The sequence below is a fragment of the Scophthalmus maximus genome, chromosome 19 (genome assembly GCF_022379125.1).
Source record: "Scophthalmus maximus strain ysfricsl-2021 chromosome 19, ASM2237912v1, whole genome shotgun sequence".
NCBI lineage: Eukaryota > Metazoa > Chordata > Actinopteri > Pleuronectiformes > Scophthalmidae > Scophthalmus > Scophthalmus maximus.
Genome location: NC_061533.1, coordinates 15,705,042 through 15,717,882, shown reverse-complemented (window position 1 = coordinate 15,717,882; position 12,841 = coordinate 15,705,042). Strand labels below are relative to the sequence as shown.

The 12,841-nt window shown below is 44.0% G+C and overlaps 1 protein-coding gene across 3 annotated transcripts in view; it reads left to right on the top strand.

Moving 5' to 3' along the window:
• The window catches only part of fam172a (family with sequence similarity 172 member A), a 142,562-nt gene that overhangs the window by 19,530 nt on the left and 110,191 nt on the right, over positions 1 to 12,841 (top strand). The window lies entirely within an intron of this gene.

Here is a 12,841-nt window from a genome sequence, read left to right as displayed (position 1 = left end):
GCAGAGTGTTGTGGTGTTTCGTGTACGACTTGTGATTGTGGGAAATTTATTGTTGCTCTGTGCTTTCGTAACTCAAACTAGTTTCATGAGTCAGCAACTCAAGTCAGTTTAGCTTCAATGTACAATTTACACAAGTGTGGAATGGCAAGGAACATTTGTCCTGGGTCATATGATAGATTATATGACGCTGAACAACTTCAGAATCACACATCATCACACTTTATTACTGTACACATTACGGTACAGTCCTCAATGTAGAATAGAGGCTTATATTGTCTTGTTAGTGAAATGAAACATATGCCTCAACATGATATTAATTGTACAAGAAAACATTTATGCATATTTATGATGTGCGATTCCTATGTAGTCCTGTGAAATCATGGGCGACTGAGTTGAGAGAGAAGGCGATAATGTAATATAAAATATAAATTAGTTTTTCTTTTCCCTACACTATGTTCACACACAAGTGTATACAGCTGTGCGTCAACAAGCAAAATGTGCCTCTGACGGTCTTATACTCCTCAACCCCATCTCTGTGCTCATTTGTCAACCTGGCCACGACTACCTGTGTAATTTCATCAGCCTGCTGTTCAAATTGACTTAGGGGAGATCCTGCTCTCCCTCTCCCCCCATTCCCACTTTTTTGTCCATCAGGATGCCATAAAGACTTTCACTGCTGTGTAAAGCCCTTGCCTGCTGAGCACAACAACGGGAGAGATTTGGGTTGTGTGTGTGTGTGTGTGTGTGTGTGTGTGTGTGTGTGTGTGTGTGTGTGTGTGTGTGTGTGTGTGTGTGTGTGTGTGTGTGTGTGTGTGTGTGTGTGTGTGTGTGTGTGTGTGTGTGTGTGTGTGTGTGTGTGTGTGTGTGTGTGTGTGTGTGTGTGTGTGTGTGTGCGTGTGTGCGCTCTAACAGATGATTCAGGTACCCCAAAACTCTTTTTTACATTCACTGGTAGTCACCGGTATTACAGTTTTGTTGCAGGGAGCCAAAATGACAGCTTAGAAATAGAGAACATGGTGTGTGTGTGTGTAGTGCAAGTGTTGCTCATTCATCATCGTAAACAAGGAATCGTGTTCTTACACCCTGACAAATCATCATCCAGGCATTTACCACACACAGGCCTTGTACTCTGCGTTCACTGGAAAGACAAGCACAGACATTTACGGTCAATTCATGCTGTCTTCAACTATTACGGGGATGTTTGTGGCTTATTATGTCACGCCATGTAATTGGTGTGGATGTCTAGTGTGTGAAGGAGTTACAGCTACTGTAACATCTGCAGAAAGGAGTTTGTGTTTGTCTCAACCTTATCAGCCAATTTTAAGGATTAGTTTCCCTTCGAGCAGCGAGGAAGGAACTAATCAGTGAAATCATATAGGTTTTGATATTGCATGTTTATCAGCAGTACCAATCATAGTTATTCAGTATGGTATTATCAGCGGATAATTAAATTTGGAGAATATGAAAAGGTACACCAAATGTATGTACATTTAGTATATAATGCTGGGGTCAGAATACAAGATGTTTTTTTTTTCTGTTAGCATAGTCAAGCATGAGTGATTCTTGTCGTGTCATGGCTGTGAATGAATGAATGACAGACTACACGTTGTTCCCCAACTAAGTACTGTTCGCCATCTTTTATGACATGTGTGACGTCACCAGAAAGGAAACGCTTGAGACTAACTTCTGGGGACAAGAATGTGAACAAACATAGCATCTGCAGCAGTGTGTATAATAGTTAGGGCTGATGTAATAGTGCTTTTCTTCTACTCAGAAAAGCCTCTGGTTCACAGTTCCATATTGCGAAACCGACAAAATTCCCCTTTCGCTTCCACATCTTAACATTTGTGCACAGCTTCATCTCCTCTGGCAGAGCGCTGTCAGCTGTGCTCCTATTGGTCACCATCACAGAGGTGAAGACACATACTGTGAAAAGTTTTTTAAAAATCAGACATGCTGGTCTGTCTTTGCCTATTGCCCATGCCCATTGATCATTTCTGAACCCATCCAACAACGTACATCTTCCTGGTAGGGCTAAAAATGGACTGATATCGTATAGTCGGACCCTGGTACCACGTACACTAACTTCAAGGGCAGTTGTTTGGGTTATATTAGGTGGTTGACATGTAATTGCTATGTTTCCGGAAGTTTCCACTTTCAACTGCATGATTCAACTTCATATTTTACCCCTATTTTATTAATTTTCCCTCAGACAGCTCATCTGGTTATCCCATATACTTATAAACTGCGAATTAACTACTCTGACTGATACATCTCATCCAACTTTAAAAAAAATACTGCCTTCCGCCTGTTAAACAGCACTAAGACAAACATGTACAGAGGTATGGGGTTAGTTATGCATTCGGTGAAATGTATGTCCTAAGTGGGGTTTATAATGAGCAGCTGATTGTTCAGTCAAGAGGCTTGCTGACCTCCAGCATGTTATATCCTTTTTCCTCGAAGGAAGAGATGACTAGCCGAGGTCTGATACCTGGTGACGTGTCTTGCTCTGTCCCTAGAGACGGGAAGCAAACATAGACGCCATTGTATTTATACTGTGCAGCTAACCACATCTTTATTCTGATATCTTAGGAAGTAGTATAAAAAATACTCTACAGGAAACGTTCTTTAATCACTACCTTTGTGGCATCACTGCCACTGTCTCCACCTACACATACAAGCCGCAGATGAATACAGTGGACAGTTCACAATGACTTGTCCAAAGCCATGCACACAAAAATATTATGTGGCAAGATTTTTTTCCTTCTGTAGTGCAGCTCATGTGAAGTTACTTAGAGGAAGTTGTTTCAAACTTCGAAGCCTGCAGCGAAGGGTCAACTGCAGTGCATTTGGGAAAATATGGTGGGCTTTGGAAAAATAAAAAAATAAAAAAACACTCACACAACTGTTCATTTGACTTGAATTGTACAACTGTAGTGTGTTTGTGTGTGCATGTGCGTGAAGTGTAAGTCTATGGGCTTGCACCTGAGTTAAGGCACCACTCTGAAACTCTTAGCCATGTTCCTTTAAGGCTCGAGTCAGCCTTTCATCTCTTCCAGTGGGATCACCACTCCCAACCATGGGATTGTGTATCTGATTGTGTTAGTTAATCAGGCCCCTCACACAACACACAAGGACACCCATACAAACAATCACATTCAAGGGTGAATCTCCTTGCAGCCTCTCTCTTACACACCATTTATATCCCATCACCTGTTTCTGCCTCCGATAACCACCATGTACCTCACTACACATTCATCATAACCTTATGATGATATTAACACATTAATAAGCTGTTGAAGTGTAACTTGAATGGGATACTTTTGGTGTATGTTAAAATGTATATGTTAACGATATGGTCTAAATTATGTACATATTAGTGCATAACTAGCAACACATACATCACACTGGGCAAAGAGTATGCGTGTGGCATTTGGCACAGTGTAGTAACACCAGCTTATGGGAAATGTGTCTCATGCATATTGCCTGTGTGTGTGTGTGTGTGTGTGTGTGTGTGTGTGTGTGTGTGTGTGTGTGTGTGTGTGTGTGTGTGTGTGTGTGTGTGTGTGTGTGTGTGTGTGTGTGTGCGTGTGCGTGCGTGCGCGCGCGCGCGCACGCACATGGAAGTAGTGCTATTCCCATAGCCCAGCGATAAAATGACAGGTGAGAGGAGGTTGCTCAAGCAACAACTAGTGAGAGTGGGAAAGAAAAAGAAAGTGGAAAAGAGGAATCTGAGATGGGGGAGCGGGGCATTGGGTAGTGGGTGCAGAGAGGGAGAAGGGTTTTGATTGGTTGGAAGAGGAGAGTAGGAGAAGAGTAAAGAGAGGATTGAAGCAGGAGGAGAGAAATGAGAGGAGGACTAGGGAGTGACTGCAAATGGGGTGGGACTGGCAGAGGACAGACGGGAGTATAGAGGGAGAGAGTAGGCAGAAGGCAGGCGTCTGACAGCTCCACTACTGGGAGAGGGCCTCTTAATGACAGCTTATTCCTTCATGATTTCAATTTCTGACAGTCGACAGGTCTGCTTGTTGCATCATGGCAGCTGTATCATTACCTTCTGGCCCTGTCACTGCTCTGCATCCTGAGACTGAGATGGTGGAGGTGGAGGGTGGGTGCTATTGGGATTGGAGGGGACTGAGGGATGGGAGAGAGAGAGAGTAGATTGTGAGGTTACAGTCGGAATAATTGAGGAAGGAGGGACTGTTGAAAGGTGAGATCATTACTTATAGTAGCTGTTGGAGTAAGAGAAGGACTTTCAACAAGTTTGTGGCCAAACTGTAAGAAAACATTTGAAAAGCTGTTGTGAGGCCTTGGCTCTCCTGTATCACTCATCTGGCAGAGAAGCCAATATTATCCAGTGCCCTTTTTCCATTTCCTTAACTTTGCATGACTCCTTTACTTTTTCTCCTGACTTCTCCTGCAGTCGTCATCTCTCAGTTTTTTAGGCACTGGATACTGTTAGAAAAGTTGTCTGCCAACAAGGGTTTTTATCTATTTAATATATGTCTTCTTTTGTTTCCAGTCATTGTTTCTGAAGAAGTTTGATGGTCAAAAGTTTCAGATTGATTTAACTAATTATTTATTTGATATAATATTCTGTGCATTTTAGATGTTGCAAATATTAATTGATTTAACATTAATGAGTCTGACAAATCTCCAACTTGCATATACAGTACATGTACCACAAAAAAAATCTACAATTTCCTCAGAAATTACTTAATTCAATTTGAAAGTTGCATACGCAGAAACAGATCTATACCCTCCGTGGTACCTCCCCTCTCTCGATAGTAAGTCAGACTCGACACTGGGGACCCAATGGTAAGAAAGAGGGGGTGTGGTGTTTCCTAAAGTGTGTCAAAAGCCTAGGGGTTTGTATCTGCCCAGAATTTCAATGGGAGGCTGAAAGGGGGCAGCGGGGCAGACAATCTCAAACACAGAAATCCTCTTTTAATTTCTGTCATGCCTACCCACCGCCTCCCCTCTCCCTTTTTTCTTCTTCTTGGGGCTGAATGATGTCTTGTTCGACAACTGCTTCACATCCAGGCATCTTCCTGTGTTGTGGCCTTGAGTGCTGCTCTTGGTTTTCTCGCTGTCTTTCTTTCTGTCTCTCCAATCACCATTCTTCCTCATCCTCCTTTCTCATTAGGTCCTCTAATTCCCCCCAAGCTGTGAGTTAACCTGTGTGTTTGTTTGTTTGTGTGTGTGTGTATGTGTGTGTCTCCCAGTGATAACATTGGGCTTCATGCAAGAGCATTTTCGCATTCTAATCCTAAATTTCTCTTACATTTGTTTGTACCTTGAGTTCCTACGAACAGGCCACGTCGGATTCATCAGAAAAATACGTAAATGATGTGCGTAAACATGATGAATGCCACCTGTGTATATTTGGATGAGCGTGCACGAGGGAATGCACATTAGCATTACTAATGCCCCAAAACTATAAGACTGTGCTTCCTGCCCCATGCCAGGAAGATTAATTCATGAAAACAGCGTCAAAGAGCAAAAAGAAAAAGCTAACGAGATCAGAAATTGAAGTCCTGCTCTCAGAGATCCAGAAATGAAAGTCTCTATTTTAGTATCAACAGCAGGAGTTAAGTGACGGACTAATGCAGAGCTGTTAATGCTTAGTCACCTGTGAGTCGCACTGTCACTGAAATAACTTTACAAACAAAAACCCTCGCCACAGCGAGGCGATCAATGAATACAAGGAGGTCAAGGGGAAGTCCCTGTCACCGATATGGATGAAAAAATATGCGACATAACCGGCGATGTTGCACAGGTATGTTTTCTGCTTGTGCTGGATCAGTGCACCTTCATACATTAAGGTGTTACACAATGTGCATGTTAAATTATATGTCTTCCCTGGCGTGTAGAGCAGCCACCAGCTTTGTTAAGGCTCATCCACCTGGCCCTCACGTCACCACCTGTAGCGTGCACTCTCCCACGGCACAAGTGAGCATATGGCGCTTGTTGTATAAGTTCTCCTAAATCACTCATATACACGATTTGACAACAAATGTTTTTGCATGAGGCCCATTGTATATACAGACTGTGTACAGTCTATCTTGTGGTATCAGGTGGTTACAGAAGTCAGACACATATCATTGAATCCAGCTAGCCGGGTTTAGCCAGAGGCCTGTGTGTGTGTGTGTGTGTGTGTGTGTGTGTGTGTGTGTGTGTGTGTGTGTGTGTGTGTGTGTGTGTGTGTGTGTGTGTGTGTGTGTGTGTGTGTGTGTGTGTGTGTGTGTGTGTGTGTGTGTGTGTGTGTGTGTGTGTGTGTGTGTGTGTGTGCGTGTGTGCGTGTGCGTGGGGGGGGGGGGTCAAAAGATGCTCTGCCTAGCCATGGCCTTGCCATAGTATCCCTGGAAGCAACACACGACGCACACACACACACACACACACACACACACCTCCAGGTGGGTCCCAGCACATCCTGGAGCTCAGATCAATGCACTTGACACCTTCAAAGGCAGGTGTGGGGCCTGGACTTGCTCTGGGGTTAAACCTCTTTTAAATAGCCTCCCGTGGGAAGGCAGCTGTCAATAACCTACCATAATTACCGGGGCCAGGCCCGCCAAGGGCTCGGCTGCATAGGCCAAATTAAAAATTGATCAGAGGGAGAGAAAACATTATTTTGTGGTGGTATTCCCTGTCCTAACAGCACTGCTGCTGCCATATGCGGAATCTCATCAACCGAGGTCCAAGGTAGATATCTAGAGACCTATTTATCTATCTATCTGCCCCTCTTCGTCCAGATGAACAATGAAGTACTGTCCCTGTTGTAAAAAAGAAAATTTGCATATTGAGTGTCTTTCAGTGTGCACAGATTTGTGTGTCTGTGTATACATGCAGTGTGTGCATGTGCATACTGTATGAGCAGCTGATTGTTATGTGCTCCAGGTAATCGTACATCATCCCCCTATCTGTCTGTGTGTGTGTGTGTGTGTGTGTGTGTGTGTGTGTGTGTGTGTGTGTGTGTGTGTGTGTGTGTGTGTGTGTGTGTGTGTGTGTGTGTGTGTGTGTGTGTGTGTGTGTGTGTGTGTGTGTGTGTGTGTGTGTGTGTGTGTGTGTGTGTGTAGCAGTATATTGATTGTGGTCTCATTGAGTTTCTCGTGGCAGCGAGCCTTTATTTGTCGGTCCGAGAACGATATGAAGAAGATATGTTCATCCTCAGGCTTCCTCTAGGAAAACACACCGACTATTGTTTCACAAGCCACTGATAAATGAGATTGACAGTTTACAATGTGTTTGAAGTATTTATTCAACACACTGTAGGCCATATCACGTTTCCTTTTTTTCAAGTCATTGTTTATGTATGTCAGTGGTGTTGGACATGTTATTCCCATTACTTATTAAAGGGATGTTTAGGGGGAGGTCCTACCATTATTGTAATTACCACTGGCATCGGTAATTTCCATCCCGCTCAAATCTACCTGATACATAATTCACGCAAGTGTGTAAGGGTAAAAACACAGAAGATCCGGTGAAGTTGATACGTGTTGATCAGCCTCAATAAACACAGGAAGTGTTGATTTTAACACTTTCAGAGTTACAGTAAATTAAATCTGGCAATTTCTATTCTGTGCAGAGATTTTTATGTTTTGTACAGAGTGCCCCTGGATTTACACACATAGCACATGCAAATTGCATTAGAGGATTCCTCCTCTGAAAGTAATCCAATTTAAATAGTGTGACTTTAAACATAGTACTTAAGATCTTTTTTTTCCGAAATGTGGCTGGTGTTGAGCCCTGGGGTGCCACAAAAACTGGCCAGGGATGTGGCAGGTTTTGTTTCCAGTTTTTGTGTTTTTTAAATAAAAAATTTTCACAACATTTGTCACAGTAAATTAACCTAAATTGTGGTGATAGATGGAACTACCGCTGTCGATCGACAGAATTTATGGGTGGCGTTTGTTCCAGTACTTTACACTCGGACAGAAGAACGTATTTTATTTCCTGGATATACAGTACATGCATATCTTCTGTACTTTGTTGAAAAACTGTTGAGCGTTTGTTGTGTCATTTTCCAGGATGTTGCTCGGGGGCTGAGACTATGGGAAGAACAAGAGGATGAAAAACGCGTGGGGAGACTTTGATGTAATAGTGAAAGATTATTTGGGGGGTTACATTTATTAGCCTATGTGTGATACTTGACTTGGTTTTTTCTTTCTCTTGAAATCAACAAATTATACCATCAAAAAGGCTTTGTCTCTGTGTGTGTGTGTCCGTGTGTGTGTGAGGTGGGTAGTAGGTCATTTGCAGCTGCAGGCTGTGTGTGCGAGTCCCAATGGGAAGGTCTTGTTTAGTCTCTCTTCCAGAGGGCCCCCAGGCAGTGTGTGGTGGATACCTCTTCACTCTCTCACTGGGAACACTCAACTATGATCCATATGCAACACACACACACACAGAGAAAAAACCTCCACAATCTTTTGCCCAATTCTTCAACCCGTGTGGCAAAATGTTAACGGTCTGATGACTGTAACAGCTTTTACTTCTTCACCGTTTTCCTGTTTTAATCTTGTGCGTGACAGGCGTATGCATCTCAATCAGTTAATATTACCTGGGGATGTGAAAATGCAAAGGCTCTTTCATCCTCTTGTATATTTTGCGTTTATCCTCCATCTCAGCAGGTTTGCAGAGGTTAAAAGTGTTTAGCTGTGGACGCTGCAGGAGGAAATTGAGTTTTGCCAGGAGCAAGTGGTGAGCATGTTGGTGACACTGCAAACACTACATACGCTACACACACACACACACACACACACACACACACACACACACACACACACACACACACACACACACACACACACACACACACACACACACACACACACACACACACACACACACACACACACACACACACAAGCGCACACTCACACAATCAGCCGCTGAGCATCTCTTGGGGTCAAAGTTGGAACCTGCTCTGCGCTCTCCAGTGCCAGTGTCATGCTCCTGGACTGTGTACACCCCACTTTGATCGATGAGAGGAAACTCGGCTCTTAAATAAGGGTTACCAGGGTTCTAGGGGTACACTAGGGTTAGAGGCAAACAACAACAAATCTTTCCGTTAATAGTTTTAGTGTCGGCTCAGTGGTTAGAAGTGAAAATAGACGCCGGAGGGCTGCTCTGGTTGTCCTTTGGACATTTTAAATGTCCACAGCTGTTGTTTTTCAGTTGTGTTCTACAGGAACAGGATGCTCTTCCAGCTTTTCAACAAGGTTATTTGTCAACTGTATATATGTAGATGATGAGTAATATGCCATGTATTTATTTGATGCTGAGGTTTTATGTAGTTGTGTGCTTTTGTGTTTTCTTTCTCTCCCTTTATGTGACCAGACATCAGAGATGGGATCTTTATTTCAAGTCTTATCAGCCTTTGGTATTGTCCTGCATCCTCTGTGGATTTGAAATATACATTTCAGTACATCAGATCATGGCAGTGACGACGGTGTCTCAGTGTTTCAAGGCAGACAATGAGGAGAGAGATAGAGATTGCCGCAGTGATCAGATTTGTCTGCAGCTCTTCTGTCTATTGCGGGTCAGCGGGTAAATGTCTCTGTATACCACGTTTCCCTGTACAATAGGGATGAGCATGCATGTGGGGTTGAACTTTGGCACAAAAAAATGTATAACATCAAGACGAGTTGAAGGTGTGGTCTCCCACATCACCTGGAATTGGTCCAGAAATACTTTTGTTTTTTTGTTATAATACACTCCATTTCTAGTCCGTTAATAAAATAAGAGATTTTAAAAAGGGGTACACACACGTGCAAGAAAAGGCAGCAGATTGCTCTCATTGTTGCTTTACTTTACTTTTCTTTGAAGCCAGATAAGGTGTTTGCTGTCACTTTCCATAGAGGTATCATGCATGTGTGACAATCTGTGTTTTGGTGGAGGAAGAATTCAGTGGAAATACTAAGGTGGGATGTCAAAGCTAGAGGTGGATATGATCATTCTTCTGGGTGTCAAACTCATGTTAAATGTCAGGTGTAAGTGTTTCTTTTTACTTTTCTATTTTGTACGATGCCACAAAATGCTGCGTTACTTGTCAATTACAGATTCGGTGCATTTGGTCTGTATCCCCTCCCCTTTATCTGGTATTATGGTGCTCGTGATAGGTGTTATTATCCTGCTGTATGCTGACAGTCTATCCCTTAACCCTCTTAGGAGCACACTATGCTACGCTTGGATGACTTGTTTGCGCTGATGTCAAGTTTTAGCGGTTAGCAGGCAGTAACCACATGCCACTGTGCTGCTGTCGCCCCCGATGTCAGTCAAAACGAATGTCAACCTTAGCTAAGAACACAGTGCGCCACGGTACACACCCAGATTCACGGCGACAGTGACGACACACTCCCACACAAACACAAACACACAGTCACTCATACTGTACACACAAGTGAACTTGCCCTAAATCAAATTGCAGACACACTGGTGTGAGAGTAAAAGAGTCACATCCTGTTTGGGGTGCCATGAAAGCGCGGTGAAGCCCTGCTGACTCTCCTATCCTGTTTTTTTTTCTTTCTTCGTTCGAAGGTTTCTGTTTCCTGTTCATCTCTCAGGCTGCCTCTGTGGCTGTTCAATCCAAAGTACAGAGCAGTAGCCTTTTGAGTCACTGTCTCTTTGGCCTTTGACAGATCAGGATGGCAGCGTGTGACCATGGAGGATTGGGCTGTTTCTGCATTCCACTTGGTGTCTCTGACTCATTTTCTGTCTGCCTCCTTGCACTGCCTTCTCGCTTCCCCCACGTCCCCTCGCTCTGTGTCTAAATTAAACATTAGTTAAACTGCTGAGCACCAACTTCGATGGACAGTGATAAAGAAGTAACATTATAGTAACAGTGACATGACATGGTGCTGTACAACCCCAGGGAATGACAAGAGAGAAAGGCGCCATAATCCATTTTAATTTCACTGATATCATTGTATTGAGAGAGAGAGCGGCAGTGGTTGGCAGAGCGAGGGGAGGGGGGTGATAGAAGTGAGATGTCTCAGACCAGAGACTATGCTCTCGCTGACTGCAGTGTCTTGTGGTGACCTAGTTGCAACCCCTTTGAAGTCCACAGGCTGATCTCTCTCTATAGGCTGCAGAGGGGATCTGCTGCATAGACCGGGATTGAAAAAAAAGGCAAGTGGTGAATCGAATTCATGGGGTCTTGCGTCTGCCCTAAACCTCTGTAGCCACAGATAGCTGGGGGCATGCATGTGCAGTTTTATCCATCAGTTTGTCCATGGTTGCAAGTGTGCGTGTGTGAGACTTCAAGCTGTGCGTGTGCGTTTCTTTGTATGTAGCAGGTATTCCTTTCGGAACGTGCAGCTGTAATGTCAGGCCAAACACAGCCTTTATCCTAAAGCCCACCACATTATAAGACAGTGGTGCATTGTCAGGAGAGCTGACCTAGAATAGTACAATCACTCCACATCCAGCCCCCTGTCTGCCCTCTCCTGTGATCACCACGCTGCCAATGCCGCAGTCTATACTGTGTGTGTGCGTGTGACCCAGTTCAGTTGCTGGTGTCGCCAGGCTTGCCCCTGGTGAGGGGACGCATGTTAGGGCACAAAACCCTTAGATGTGTGTACTCTCTTACGGTACAGATACATTATGTAAAACAATTCAAATTTTCTTCACATCTCCCACTGGATTATCAGCTCCTCAGTTTAACCCAGCCCTCTGCTGCCTGTATAGAAACTGGCTGCTGCTGTTGTCTTCAGATTTTAGTTAATTTTGAGTTCACTGATGATTTGATTGATATGTGTGATTGCTGAATTAAAGTTCAGTGTACAGTAGTGTCTAAGAAGGGGCAGAACAAACACACACAGCTGCGGCTATATGTGCATGGTCAAGGATATGGAGCTCTTGGACACACGCATGCACGACATGGCCTCTCGGTGAACTCCCTCAATTATCCGGCGCCTTTCTACGGCACCCCTCCATCCCTCCATCCTCCCACCTGCTCCCTATTGAACGCCTGTGTGTGCAGACAGACTCTGCTGGGGGCATGCTTAACCTTCTTCCTGCTGCACAACACAAGGAGACACACACATGCTCTTCTTCAAGTCGGGCTTCAATTAAAAAATCCACTTCACTTTTTTTCCCCTCTTCCTTTCTCCGTTTCCTTCTTTCTTTCATTCCCTTCCTTTGCCTTCTTTTTGAAGTTAGCCCGGGGCCTCACAGAGCCTCATCAACCCTTTGCCTTGGCTAGATTGCATACAGGTACCCTCTGTGGCTATTTCAAATGACTTAATTAGCTTCTGAGTGCAGCGGGTTTGTGGAAGCCTCTCTCTCTTTCTCTCCCATATTCCTCCCTCTCTCTGTCTCTGTCTTCCTCTCTCTCTCTCTGTCTTCAGAGGGAGAGAAAATGATCGAGCCCATGTGACACATTTAGTCCCTTGTCGTGTGGTTTCACTTTCTAGGTCATGCTCTGGCTGTGAAGCTGACTGCCTATTACCATGTAGAATAAGACGACACACGCTGAGACTCACAGTGTGAAGTGTGTGCATACATGATCCAGCACACACACACACACACACACACACACACACACACTCTCCTGCATGCATGCTCAAGCACACATGCGTCACCCTATGTTTAGTTTGTCACTGCATCTTTAGCTTTAGGCGACATCCACCCACCATCGATTGTAATTGATCTACTTTTCATTGATGCAATATTTAATAATTCCATAACCAGGCAGCATTTGGAAATTTGGTTGCTATTTGCTTAGCTTGTAACTAGCACATGTTTGTTTGGAGGCTCAGACACAATAGAACACTTGTTTTGTGTTAAGTCCCAGAGTGCGAATTCCCACACACCAGTGATCAAGGTGCGTGTTCTGACT